We start from the raw sequence: 12,620 nt of genomic DNA, 5'->3' as shown, positions 1-12,620 counted from the left end.
TGATAGCCCAATTAATAGTTCATTTAATTATGATTCCAAATTTTACTCTCTCAAATAGCTAAATATATCATAAATGTAAAGCTAAAAACGAAATAAAACCTCTGCATAAGTTTAAATTTTGACCGTTGTTCAACCGTCGCTTCTGGTGTGCGAACTAGCCGGCATAAACAAAAGGACTTGGAAATGCGCTGAAAAGACCCGCTCAAAGTAGACATCGAAAAAGGATCGATCTTTCTGCATTTCCAGCTGGTGTATCCTTTGCTGCATCCACGTGAGTCGCTCGACCGGAACAAGATTGTTCCTGATCGTTCTGGAAAGTACGGTTGGCAAGGGGTTTTGCTGTGCGCGAACTCTCCTAGCCCGTAGCTATCAATCTACCGCGTGAAGAACAGCAAAAAGAACAAGAGCGATAAGAAGGCAAAGGTGCTCTGGTGAAGCAAGCAGAGGCAAGCCCAACCAAACAAACGGAGCGTGTCGAGCGCTAATGTTCGTGCGAGTTGCCGAAAACGCGGATCTTGTGCAGTTCTGAACTGGTGAAGCAAATCGATAGCGCTTGTGTGTTGTGTTGTACGGTTGCGAACAAATTCGGCGCGAGTGAAGAATTTGTGGTGGAACCAGGTGTGCAGTAAGGAAGAGTAAGGCTCAGCGACAGCTTTTCTAGAGGTAAGTGAATTATCCTTTCCATCCACTTTGTGTCTTAATGTGTAATTATTATACAAAAACCATTTTTCTTAATTATGTTTATTTTTGTAATACAATAATGTACACATAAAATCATTACAAATTACAAATTATTTCTTGAATGTCAAATAATAACCATTTTTTCACGGAAGGAATCACTGAAATCCACAATATGCCTCTTCCCGTATGTTGCGTAGCGACGTGTACAAGTGTTGTTCCTTGCACATGTGTGAGTGTGCGGCAAGATGTTTGATCGAAGGAAGCGCACGTTGTCAAAATCGCTTCGAAAATTGGTCTCGGGAAGGTTCCGGCAAAATCTACGGTGGAAGCATATCCTGCTAAAAATATTGCAATTCGACACCACCGTATTGCAGCTTTAATTGGACTACAGGGAAATTGCATTGCGCAAATTCCTGCTGGTAGGGAATGCTAGGATGAACATGACGAGACAAGGAAGAAAAGAGTTTAATCCTGTTTGTAGCAATTTGATAGCATTTCCGTTGTGTTTTATGCAGGTATATCAAATTTAAGCTTTAGGCTTGATAGAAATCGTTCAAGCTTTGTGCGCGTAAATCCTCTATTTGCTAAAGCCTGTGGACCGGTACGTTGCAGGAGAAGAGACAAACTCAACACAACGATAAACCTCTTCACTTTCGCCTGTTGCGACAACATTAGCCTCGTTTTACAGACTTTGCTTTGCATGGCCACAGCATTTGTTTGGCTGGTTGCGCTCATTTTCCATCGAAAGGGAAGATAGCATGAAGCCTCGAAATTGTCGCAATGAAAGTGTCCTCCTAACCGTGTGTGCGATGTGTGCATTTAAGTTTCTCTTTGTTTTGTGTACTCAATTTTGGAAGGTGGTACGGCTCAAAGGCCTACACGTGTCGGGGGGCAGATGATAATGAGGAATCAGCAAGATGAAGTTTCTCTTTTGCTTCTTAGAGTATGATGATTTAGGCTAATCACATTAACGTGAACTTATTGCTGTCATTTGGAACATACCTTCATGTTTTCCTTACAATGTATAGGTTAATGTTTTTTTCTAACTCTCTGTGTGGCTTCTTCCACACCCCATTTCAAGAAAGGCTCATTTCAGATGCTCAAATTGTCGGCTGGAAGAAGCTTGAAATCGATAACCCGTCTAGGGGTGTGTGTGTTAAGGTGTATCACGATCTAAAGTCCAAACATGTAGCCACTTCAAAAACCGGACAGGAAGCTTGACTGCACACTCACACTCCCTACTCCCACTGTTTCCTCACGCCGCTACGGATCATTAAAATACCAAACATGCGTACGATCCCGCCACATGATCATCATGATCATCATCATCATCATCTCCCCCACGAAGCACCACGAATCAAAGACAGAACACCGTGTAGCCGCGCGCGAGTTCATTACGAAGTTGGCCGGGCGGCGGAGGGGTTTTGGTCGTTAAAGTGCGAGTCAAAGAAATAGCTGCTTGATTTTGTTACCAATTATTGGACCTTTTTTTAAATCCGAGCCGTACTCTAGCTAGAGAGCGATCAGGGTTCGATGATAAAAAGAAATGTCAACCGATTTTCAAACTGGAATTTTTCGAACCAAACGAACAACAAACAAAACACACCCTCATTTCACCACGCGGTCGCGCATGAATGTATTCCGAAGGCGTACGCGCATTATGCTGCAGCTTCATGCACCGAACCGGCGGTCCCCCTAGCTGCCAGTCCTTCCCCCTCGATACGTTAGAACTCCCCGTTTTGCATTAAAAAGGGCGCGTAATTTGATGTGCACTCTCCCCACTCTCCGTAGTACTAGGTGGCATTCAAAGACAAGTGCATTTTGAAATTTGTCACGATCAGCAGGTACACAAATCACCATTCCCGTCACGTACACCACCACCCCGGCGGTGTGCTATGGGGTACTTAGGAATTTTCTTTTATGCTTTGGCCGGGCTGTGTGCTTTGGCTTTTCGAGCCTCTGTATTGCGTGGGTTGAGTTAATGATATTAATTGATTCTTTTTATCCTTGCAGTGCCATAAAAATTAGAGGTAAATGCGTTAGTTCGTGCAAGCGATAGGATGCGCCCGGCCTTGCAGCGCTTTATTTTTCCTATAATTTCCGGCTTTTATGGCTTCGGAACTACCCTAAAAGTTTATGATGCACTGCAATTAATGTGAAACAACATCAAGGCTAAAAAAGTGCTCCAACGCTTTTATAAGTTGTAACAAGTTAGTTAAAAGTTTTAATTCCAAAAAGTTGCAACTGAAGTATGTTCAAACGCAAGGAACTCTCTTTCATATCCAACCAGTTTCTCTACCAGTGGCCCTTGGCAACCTATTAATTATCGGTTCGGATGACTAACAATTAATCTCGGAAGTTCGTGTTTTGGGATGAAGACGTTTCACGGCGCGAAGCTGCATCGCTTTCAGTGTTTCGCTTTTTTGTTGATCGTACGACAATGGTAAAACTTTTTACTTCCCCACACCCCACCTTCGCCGAGAATGTGCGAAGACAGCACGATTTGTAAAAGAAGCCGGTTGTTTGCCTATACTTGGCGTTTATCGCTTCGTCTATACCTCTCTACAATTAACCGCTTTAATGATTAGCTTTCATTTTTCACGTAAGCAAGGAAGGGCCCATTTTCACACTGTAAATAATTAGTTTAATTAGTAGCGAATCGTTTCGATCGAAAAAATGCGGTTGCGAGAGGGGTTCAGTTTTTGCTCTTTTTTGCTATCAACATCGAGCATAGAAGAACACAGATCAGTCGTCATTTTAGTATTCAAACATTCCACATAGCACCTTTGAGTTTGAAGATTTGTGACACAAGTTTACTCAACATTCGCAGTGATTTAGGCAATATCGACCAACATTTTGCACCTTCATTTAGCAGGAAGTCAGGAGAGAACACAAGATATGTCAGAAAAAAGAGCTTGTGCAATAAAAAAAAGAATGAGGTTAACGTTTTTCTGTTGCCAACTACGCAACACCATGTGCCAAAAAATGGGATGAAAAGAAAAGAATAGGTCTAATTAGTATGTAGCACCTAGTTCGATTCAGCCTCATCTTCCCCCTACCGTAATTATCACCTTCGACCCAGGAAACTTGGAGACAAAGAGGAAGGGAGTGAATGGATATATCTTCATCCCTCGATTGTGTTAAATATTGCAATCGTAGGGGGAAAAGAAAGATTCGCGTTTTACTTGTCGATGAAAGTCAATGAAACGTTCCCAAAAAACAATACAAATTGTATCCCCTAAATTGTGGGTGAAGTGTGTTTGTCGCGTTTCGCAAATCCCACAATCCCAGCGACGAAATATTAATCGGACATGGCTCCGAACTTAATCTAAATCCTTTATCTAAAACACACACACATTTCGTTTACTGCTGCGGGGCTATTATTTAATGCCCACAAATCGGTTATGGGGTGGTGTGGTTCGTAAAGCTAAATCTTGGCAGGCCGCCTGGAATGACGTGAGCGTATTATTGTAGCCTTCTTCCTTCTTTTGGAGTGGTCCACGAATGGTCACGGGCCCCCCGACCACACACACACGCACGTTCGTTCTTTAGGTGATGCTGAGAGGATGGGGAGGGGGTGGTTGTTGAATGAAAAATTGCCTGCGCGTCGCCTCCATTTGGGACGTCGCCCCACGAATGCCTTCGATCCAATTTAGATGATTAGCTTGCATTTGACCAATTCTTTTCTTTTTCTTCTTTTTGTAGAATCTTCTAATCGCGGGTGTGTGTGTATTGGAAAGTCAAACAAATAGTTAGTTACATTGGCATGTTTCCATCGATTGTGACCTTTGCTTGAGGGGTGGAAAATGTGACAAATGTTGGATAGAGTCCTTCGTGTAAGTCAATGCAGGCGGGAATGTCCCACGATTTGGAAGATATCGAATTGTTATTTGCATTTTTCAGAAGTCTGCCAATCTTAAATCCCAAGGATTGGTAAATCAGAACAATCTGCTTCTTTGGTGTTCCCCCGTAGAAAGCTTCTAATTCCAATTCTTCATGTTACAGAACCTCAACTAGCCGATCTCTCCGTAACTCCGGGCCAATATCGATGATTGTGCGGGCACGTTAGAACCCAACTGCCGACGCGTACCACGTACCGGACACGTACACACACACGCACAGTGCGTGCTGGGGCAATATCATCACCCCTTTTGCACGGCCTGTATACACACTGCAAGCACAACAGACGGCCAACGTGGGGCTGCTGATGCGTGTCAACGAACGAACACACGTTAGTATGGCGCACACTGGGTTCTCGTTTCTTGGTGTAAGTGGCAGCAGCAGCTCCACCGCCTGCTGCACCCTTTCGCCCTTTTCACAACCCCTCACGGTATATCGAAAACGAGAGCGAGAGAGAGAGAGAGTGGTGAGCCGTTGTTACATGACGAAGGCGCGTGAGAGATCGATCTGGCCGCTCGCTCTGTTGTTTTACCTGTGCTGGGCCCTACTTGATCGAGTTTTTGTTTTTGGTGGGGCATCCCATCTCCTACACCCGGGGTATTAAAATGATCCACACCGGTTCCACCGCCCGTTCCCCCTTACAACCCTCCTGGGTTGTGAATACGAGAGTGCGCGCGCGCGCGCGGTTCCTTTGTATGGCTTTTCGGATCTTTCCTCTAACCGTCGCGCTCTGTGTGTGCGAGGGCGAAAGTGTGCGTGTCACGCTCGCGCACACACGAGCAGGCCGCGCCGGGAGAGCCATGGCGTGCACCACCTTTTGTGTGTGTGGGGAAGGATCGTGTCCGCGATCTACGGCTGCTTGCTACGGCTACGGGGCACACGCTCTCGCGCTCTCAGTTGCAGCCAGACGTCTGAACCGCGCGGTACTACGGTCGTGTTCGACTGACGACGGTCTGTGAAGGGTTCTGTGTGTGTGTGTGTGCGTGTTCACGCCGATCGTTACGCCTCCGTTGAAGTTTTTGGGGGTCGTTACTGTGGGGATCAGCGTTGCGTTTTTGTGTGGTGCAACAGTGTGAGGGTAGGTTCCTGGTCCAGCACTGAGTGACATATCCGTTTTTGGGAGAGACGCTGTCAAGGCAAATCGGCAATCGAGCTGTGTGTTATCGGTGAATATTTCGGACAGCTTAATCAGTTTAAGTATGGACTATTCCCCTCCAAAACTGCGACGCATTCCAAGTCCAATTTCCAACCGTTCAAGAATGGCTGTAAAATCTACATCCGTGTCGTCGCCCTTTGGCGCTTCCCTGTCAGCTGATTTTGACACTATTTAGAATAACGCAGGGGCAGCATCACGGGTGTGTGTTGTGTGTGTATGTTGTCCGGATGCGTGAGATTGTCGTGACTGTTGCCGCGTGCATGTGTGTGTGTGTGTGTGCGCGTGTGCAAGTGATAATAAGACACACAGCCGAGAACGGCCGTACATTCTAATCTTGGTTCTTTACTTGTGCACTGTACTGTGGAGGTTGTATCGCTGTTGCGTTCTTCTTTCGGTTTCCTACTGAAATTGCATCATTTGATGTGAACAAAATATGATATCTGGCTTTCCCTCATGGTGACATTTCCATGAAGAGAAGAGGTCCCCGTGTTGGACGCATAAACAGCTTTAATGCTTTATTCTGCGCTATGTTCGCTGTGTGCGATGGGAGCAACATCCTCCTGCCGGCAGGAAACGGAAGCAGTGCTTTACCAGTGTCATTTACCGTGGACTAAAAGGAAGAAAAGCAAAGAGCAAAAATGCCCCTCGATAGCTCTCGTTGCCACAGGAGCGGCGGTGTAAAATGCGGCGCATGCGTTTTAAAAAGCGGAAAAGAGACTGTTTTGCAACGCTCTTGGTGGTGGCACCCACCACACACATGGGAGGGCTTGTTAAAATGCTCTATCCCTGAAGTTTCGTTCTCGCTGGAAGCCGTTTGTTTCGCGGTGTGAGGTTGGCATTTGTTTTTTGTTCGTTCATTCCTCCGGAAATCCTGATCCGGAAGTGAAGAAGATCCTGTTGTAGCATTTTGTGCAAACAGGGAGCATTTTGGATTAGCAGCTGTTGGGTGTGTGTGATGGCAAGAAACAGCGTGGGCTGGCGGTTGTTCTCGGGCGCGTCCTCACTCCGGAGAAAACACACCGAAACTCCGAGCGAGAGAGAGAGAGAGAGAGAGAGAGAGGCCCGGGAGCATAAACACACAGAGCGCAGGGCCACCCTCTCGGAGGACACTCCGGTTCTGGTGGGCAACCTTTTGCGTGAAACTCCGCGCGCGCGTCTTTTCGCAACGGCCGCTGCTGCTGCTGCTGCTCAGTTTGCTGCAAACTTCCTGCCACTGTGAACGCGTGTCGGCGTGCTGTGTCGCCGGGTGTGTCGGTGTTTGACTGCTTTTGCCAATCGACGGCACGGTGTGTACGGGCCAGCCCAGCGAGCGTAGGTGTGTGTGTGTGTTGCTGGAGTTCTTCCGCGGCACTTGAGGGAGTGTTTATGTGGGTTGATTGTGTGGTGGGAGCGCGGACCTGAACGGTTTGTTTTATCGACACTGGCAAGGAACGATTTGAGCGATTAGATAAGGTGACGATGATGCTATCTTCGGGAAAGAGTATTGTGTGTGTGTGATTTTCCTTGCATTCTGTTTCTGTTGCTTTTGCTCTGTGCGTTGGTTTGTTTTTGCTCGCTCGCAAACGCTCCTTCGCTCGCTCTCTGTAGGAAAGGTTGTCGCTTTCGTCCTTGTAGTAGGGCGTGTTGCGATGTTGCAAGTGCAGCAACCTCTTTCCAGCAACAAACCCCCCCAGTGCTGAATTGGGAATGTTTCCTATGTTTTTAATTCCTAAATTGCGTCACTTTCCGACAGCTCTCTTGCGTGACCGAACGCTATCAAAAGGCTGGAAAATAATTGCACATGCACGCTGGCCAGTTGTTACTGGTGGTTTGGCTACTGTCTTTTAAAAAAACCAACTCCATCACACACCCAACCACCCACCGTTGTGGGGCCGTCGCGGCCGGCTTCCCGTTCCAGGAAGTGTGCATGTCCTTTGCCCAGTACACAGGCTCGCTCACTCTTTCTCGCCCATGGGTGAGGTCAACAGCTACAGAGTTGGTGCCCCGTTTCCGTGGTTCTGTTCGCCCGAGAGAGTTAAACGGCGAGAGTGTGTGTGTGCGTCAGGAGCGTTAGGAATGAGCATTAGAGCGGCAAGAGACACACGACGCGAGCGTATTTGGGGAAAAAGTGGGAAATGGAAATAATAGCGCAAATAACTCATCCTCAGAAGGCTTCCGGCTTCCCTGTGCGGTGTGCGAAGGATACAGACCCGCCGCGCTGTGTGCTAGTAGTACCTTTTTCCGAAGCGAACAGGAAAATTCCTGCCAGGAAAAGTGACGCCCAGAAGGTGTTTGCGTGTGTGTGTGTGTTGTGAAGGGAAAAAAATCCCTCGCTGTTCGTGGTGATAGGAAATTTTAATCATTTTTGCTGGAAGTGGTTGGACGAACGGGTTTGTGAATGTGTGAGTGAATGGCCCTTGATTTTGCCACGTTCATATTTGCAATCAGTGCTAATCCTGAAACAATGTTAAAAGCCATTCGAAAAAGAGTATAAAAAAACGAAGACAAAAGTGACAGAAAAATGATTTTTAATTATAAATTTCACAGCAACATTGCTAATAGTGCATTCTTTTCTGATTTTATATTACAGTGCGATCCGTTTCCGATGAAATATTAAAGGAAAGGTGCCGACAAAAGTGTTCTAATCTGTGTTTGATGGTGTGTTAGGGTTGAAAACAAAACAAAATCGGTGTAATTCGAGTTTGAAGGAGATTTTTCAACATCCGGAGGAGTTCTTGCCGATTATCGCCATCAAAACAAGTAAGTAAAATTTAGTAGAAAATGTGACAAGAGAGGCTGGAGGAGGATTTTTGGTCGTCTTTTTTGTTTGTAAACCTTCATCGGTTGAAAAGAAACATCGCCTCAAAACGGCTGGGCATACATCAAACGCCCAAACGTACGTGAATGTTCGAAACTTCATCTCAACCCCAAAACACGCTATGCTTCGGGAGAGCGGGTAAAGACGTAAACCTTTAATGGTTTCATTCTTTGCCTTTACCACGTATTGGCGTACGTACTTTTTTGTTGCTGGTTTCGTTGTTGAAATTTCTGTTTTGCTGACAGCAGCCAAGACGACAGCCTCAGCATTTTCGTCCCCTTTTGCTGCGGCCGCAGACTTCCCCCGCCCCAGACACTCCAGCAGTGTGTAATATGCTGCGTAGTATGCTGCGTTTGTATTATGCCACTGCGGGAGGGTGAGGGGGTGGTTTTGCGTTTCATGAGGAATTGCCGTTTATGCAGTCAGGACCGATCCCCCGGGCTTTGCTATGCGTTGCAGTGGGTGGCTGGAGAATGGAGCTTGAGTGTCTGTAAAGTTTTAATATGCGACGGAAGGGAATGCAGTACAAAAATAATCAAAGTCGATTAAAAAATAAAGGAATACCGCTGCAGCAGCCTCTTATTAAACATCTTTGAAAACAAAGTAAATGACACCCTTTGTTTTAATCCGATTTTGAAAGCCTATTAATTGCGATGGCGGTCAGAAATGGCAATAAATTTTTATGTTTAGCGTGAATTCTCCCCCACCAAATAAATTATTCATAAAGTACGGGCACCACCACCAGCACCACCAATGTGGAAGCGCGAGCGTAGAATCAATTTCGTATGTCATGTACAATGTGTCGTACAGAAGTCGACGTTTCCCATCCACATTGCTCTAGCGCAAATGCCCCCCAAAAATAGTATTTTATCGATCGTTTCAGCGTTTGTACACGCCGAGGCTTGTTGGCAATGTGTGGCGGGCTACATTTTGCATATCCATCACTGGGGTGGGCTCTCTGCCACATGCAACCTGGGCTGCTTCCCTTTCCCATCCTACAACATCCGTCGACATTGGGACCGGGCGTGAAGTTCAAATGGTGGAGTGCTTTTTGGGTTCGTTTTATTCGTATTCGAGGTCCCCTCAACGTTGTGACTCTATGGAAGCAACATTGGTAAATGGTTGGTACTGAAACAAGTACGATCGATTTGCTCTGATGTGTGCAATGACAATAGCAGAGAAGCATTAGCTATGAAGAAGCTGCGATGATGGCGAGATTCCGTCACCCTCACGCAGGAAGTGTTATGCTGTGCATGCAAAAACGATAATACAGTAGGAACTACTAATGCCCATTATTCATTTCGGGTGTGTTTCCTAATTCTGCTACGAGCTCGAGGTGCTTGTTCAGATGAACTGAATCGATTGAAATTCTCCCGACCCAATGGAATGCCAAAAAAGCAAAAAAAACGACATTAAATCGCGTGAGACGACCAACCTGAAATGGCAAACCCCAGGACCCAAGAAACCAGTTGCGCAGACAGCACGCAAACTGGTGGCTGGCTGGCTGACATGGTGGTGGTGGTGCACAGCAAAGTAATTTGACACTGATACGGTGCTAATACAAATGAGTGTTTTACGGGAATGGGGGGTTTTTACGGCGGTCTAAACGGTGTCGTTAAATCTTGTTGCAAGAAGCGATGGATCATCTGCATTTTTGCTCGTTTGGCTCTAGTCGGTTTCTCCGTCATCGTCGTCTTCGCTTTGGGACGGGGTGTGGGATATGTGATGCAGTTTGTATTACAAGTGTATCATGAATGTCATCAGATAGTTGAAATGTTTCAGGGTTGTTTTTGCGTCAGAAGTAGGATCAATACCTGGAAGGAAGCGATTATTGTGTTCCCTTCAAATCAAGATATCATTGCTCGATTAGCGTGTTTCGGGTTCAGCATGAATTTAGTATTTTTTGTTGAATGTTACAAAGGTTATTTTCGCCTTCTGGGAAGATATCGTTCAGTGGTGAAAGTTTCATTTCATGTTACAAGTCCTTCTGTGAAGATTGTGTTCATCTATATAGTCGAAAATAGCTTCAACTTCAACGCTTCCTTTATCTCATTCTTATCCTTCATTCACCAGGACGGCTTTAGCTGCCGTCATCAATTATATTCCGTGTCCAGAATGTTAAGTGTACTACGGTCGGTCTACACTGCCATGTTCCTTAACAGCTGTCCGAGACTACGGTATGAAAACTAAGCATCTTTAATGCCGACAGAAGAATCAACAACCGGAATGTGCTCAAGAGTGCCAGCCAACAGATCTCTCTTGTTACCAGATACGGGTGGACGAAGACGTCGCCCGAGAACCCGGCAGCTTTTTTGCCATTTCATTTTTCGTATTCTCTTTTAGGCTTTGTTTTTTTCTTTTAGGGAGATATAATAGGACGTGCTCGCTTGTGTTTTGTGGTACAAAAAAGCTCGATATTTTTCATCATCAATCGAGATGTTTGATAGAACTTGCATCACTGGCTTTTGAGAGTTTCGCTCCGCGAAGGCCTCAACAAACCTACGACCTTATGGTAGATGTGTCCTCGGGTAGCATCAACCCACCCGATGCGATCAGCAGCCGTGTCTCCTGCTGGTGGCTAGAATCCGTGGATCAACGAGTTTGCCAGCGGGGCAGGTCCGAGTCTCTAAAAAGGTATAAACGATTGTTATGTAAAAAGAGAACCCAGCGAGACCGGTCTTAGATAGGGCGTAGAGTAGTGGGGAAGCAGTCGCTCTGGGTCATTGTGGAATCCTCCTACTCTACTGCCCTGGTGTGCGTGTGTGTGTGTACTCGCCCCAACACTCTTGGAGAACTGTTTGAGCAAGTTTAAAGAGATATACTCTTAGACTGGTTCTGAAAGCAATTAGCTTCTCAGCAAACTACAAACACTTTGGGATTGTGTTTCCCTATTTCCAATTAGCTACCTATTTCGATTCGTTGCTGCTACCATCCGGATCCCCATCCCGAAGTTCGTTGACGGAACCAACCATTTTTTTGAGTTAGCTTTCTTTGTTTCGCAATTCCCAAACTACGAGATGGGATCATCTTTCCGTCTGAGATGCGATATAAGGAATGGGAATTTCCGAGAAAAGAAGGAGACTAGCTTCCTCAATCAATTCCGGACAAATTCAATCAATTCTCATCCGCTGAAATTACCGGCAATTGTAGGAAAAAGGGCACAAGCCGCGTGTGGCGCGGGAGTGTGCGCCGGACTCGGAGATAGATGCCTCCAACTTCTCCACCCTATAATCGCTTGACCGGCCGTTCTTCAGAACCGAAGTGAAAGGACCGTTAACGGACGACTGGGCGTCCCGCTTGAAATGGCAAATGTATTTCGGATGACCTCAGCACGCTTTTGTAGCTGCTGCTGCCCTCTGTGTGTGCGTGTGTGCACGGCGCCTTCTCCTAGCATTCGCGTGCAAATTTGCTTGCCTGCCTGCCGCCTGTGTCCAGCATTAGCAAATCGCAAAATTGCCACACGCGGCTAATGAAGCGTAAAATGATTGTGACGTCCGGGGTGGTTGGGTTTTACGTTCGTGTTCTGTTGGGTGTGTGTGTGTGTGTGTGTGGTGTTCGGTTGATTGATTTCGATTGAAATGCCATTTTCAAATTCCAGCCACTTTCCATTTCCCAGCCCATTTCGGAGATAGTGAGGTGTCTTACTGACATTGTTTGTTGCTGGAAGTATGCAATTATCTGAAGAGAATACAGCATTCTGGTGGAGTTATTCGTTTGTGTGATTGATGGAGGTGGGCAATGACTTTGAAGTGCCAGGAATGCCGATTTATGCCTTCTAATTGCCAGAAGATATCTTATGGTCTTTTGAGCTTTTAAATCTGCTATAAGAAACTCAATAGATACGATCAACAGGATTATGTCTAGTTACTAATGGACGTCAGTTTGGTGCTCTGAAGAAACTTGGACAAGTTTTCATGTAACAACTCGCTCGTCAATGTTGCAGCTGGGAGCACAAATTTGAATAGATCGCCGAACGACGGCAAAACATGAAAACTTAGAAGTTGTTCACTTTAGCGTTCGATCCATCCTACCAGCTAGCGCAAAGTTTCCCATGGCCTAAACACGCGCCCGCGCGCCTCCACCGGT

General features: G+C 46.1%; 1 protein-coding gene across 4 annotated transcripts in view; it reads left to right on the top strand.

Annotated features, from left to right (window-relative positions):
* Positions 1–172: 172 nt before the first annotated feature.
* The window catches only part of LOC120959927 (dnaJ homolog subfamily B member 6), a 66,704-nt gene continuing 54,256 nt past the window's right edge, over positions 173–12,620 (top strand). Inside the window, exons 1-2 of one of the 4 annotated variants that reach the window (XM_049610374.1) lie at positions 173–663; positions 8,307–8,476. The gene's annotated coding sequence lies outside the window, so the exon portion shown is untranslated. Of the gene's footprint in view, positions 664–5,470; positions 5,660–6,906; positions 7,053–8,306; positions 8,477–12,620 lie in introns of those variants that run through there. The other 3 variants (XM_049610373.1, XM_049610376.1, XM_049610375.1) reach the window with 3 other exon arrangements.

This window comes from Anopheles coluzzii, chromosome 3, assembly GCF_943734685.1.
Source record: "Anopheles coluzzii chromosome 3, AcolN3, whole genome shotgun sequence".
Classification (NCBI taxonomy): domain Eukaryota; kingdom Metazoa; phylum Arthropoda; class Insecta; order Diptera; family Culicidae; genus Anopheles; species Anopheles coluzzii.
The sequence above is the reverse complement of the archived record's forward strand: the minus strand, read 5'-3'. Positions and strand labels throughout refer to the sequence as shown.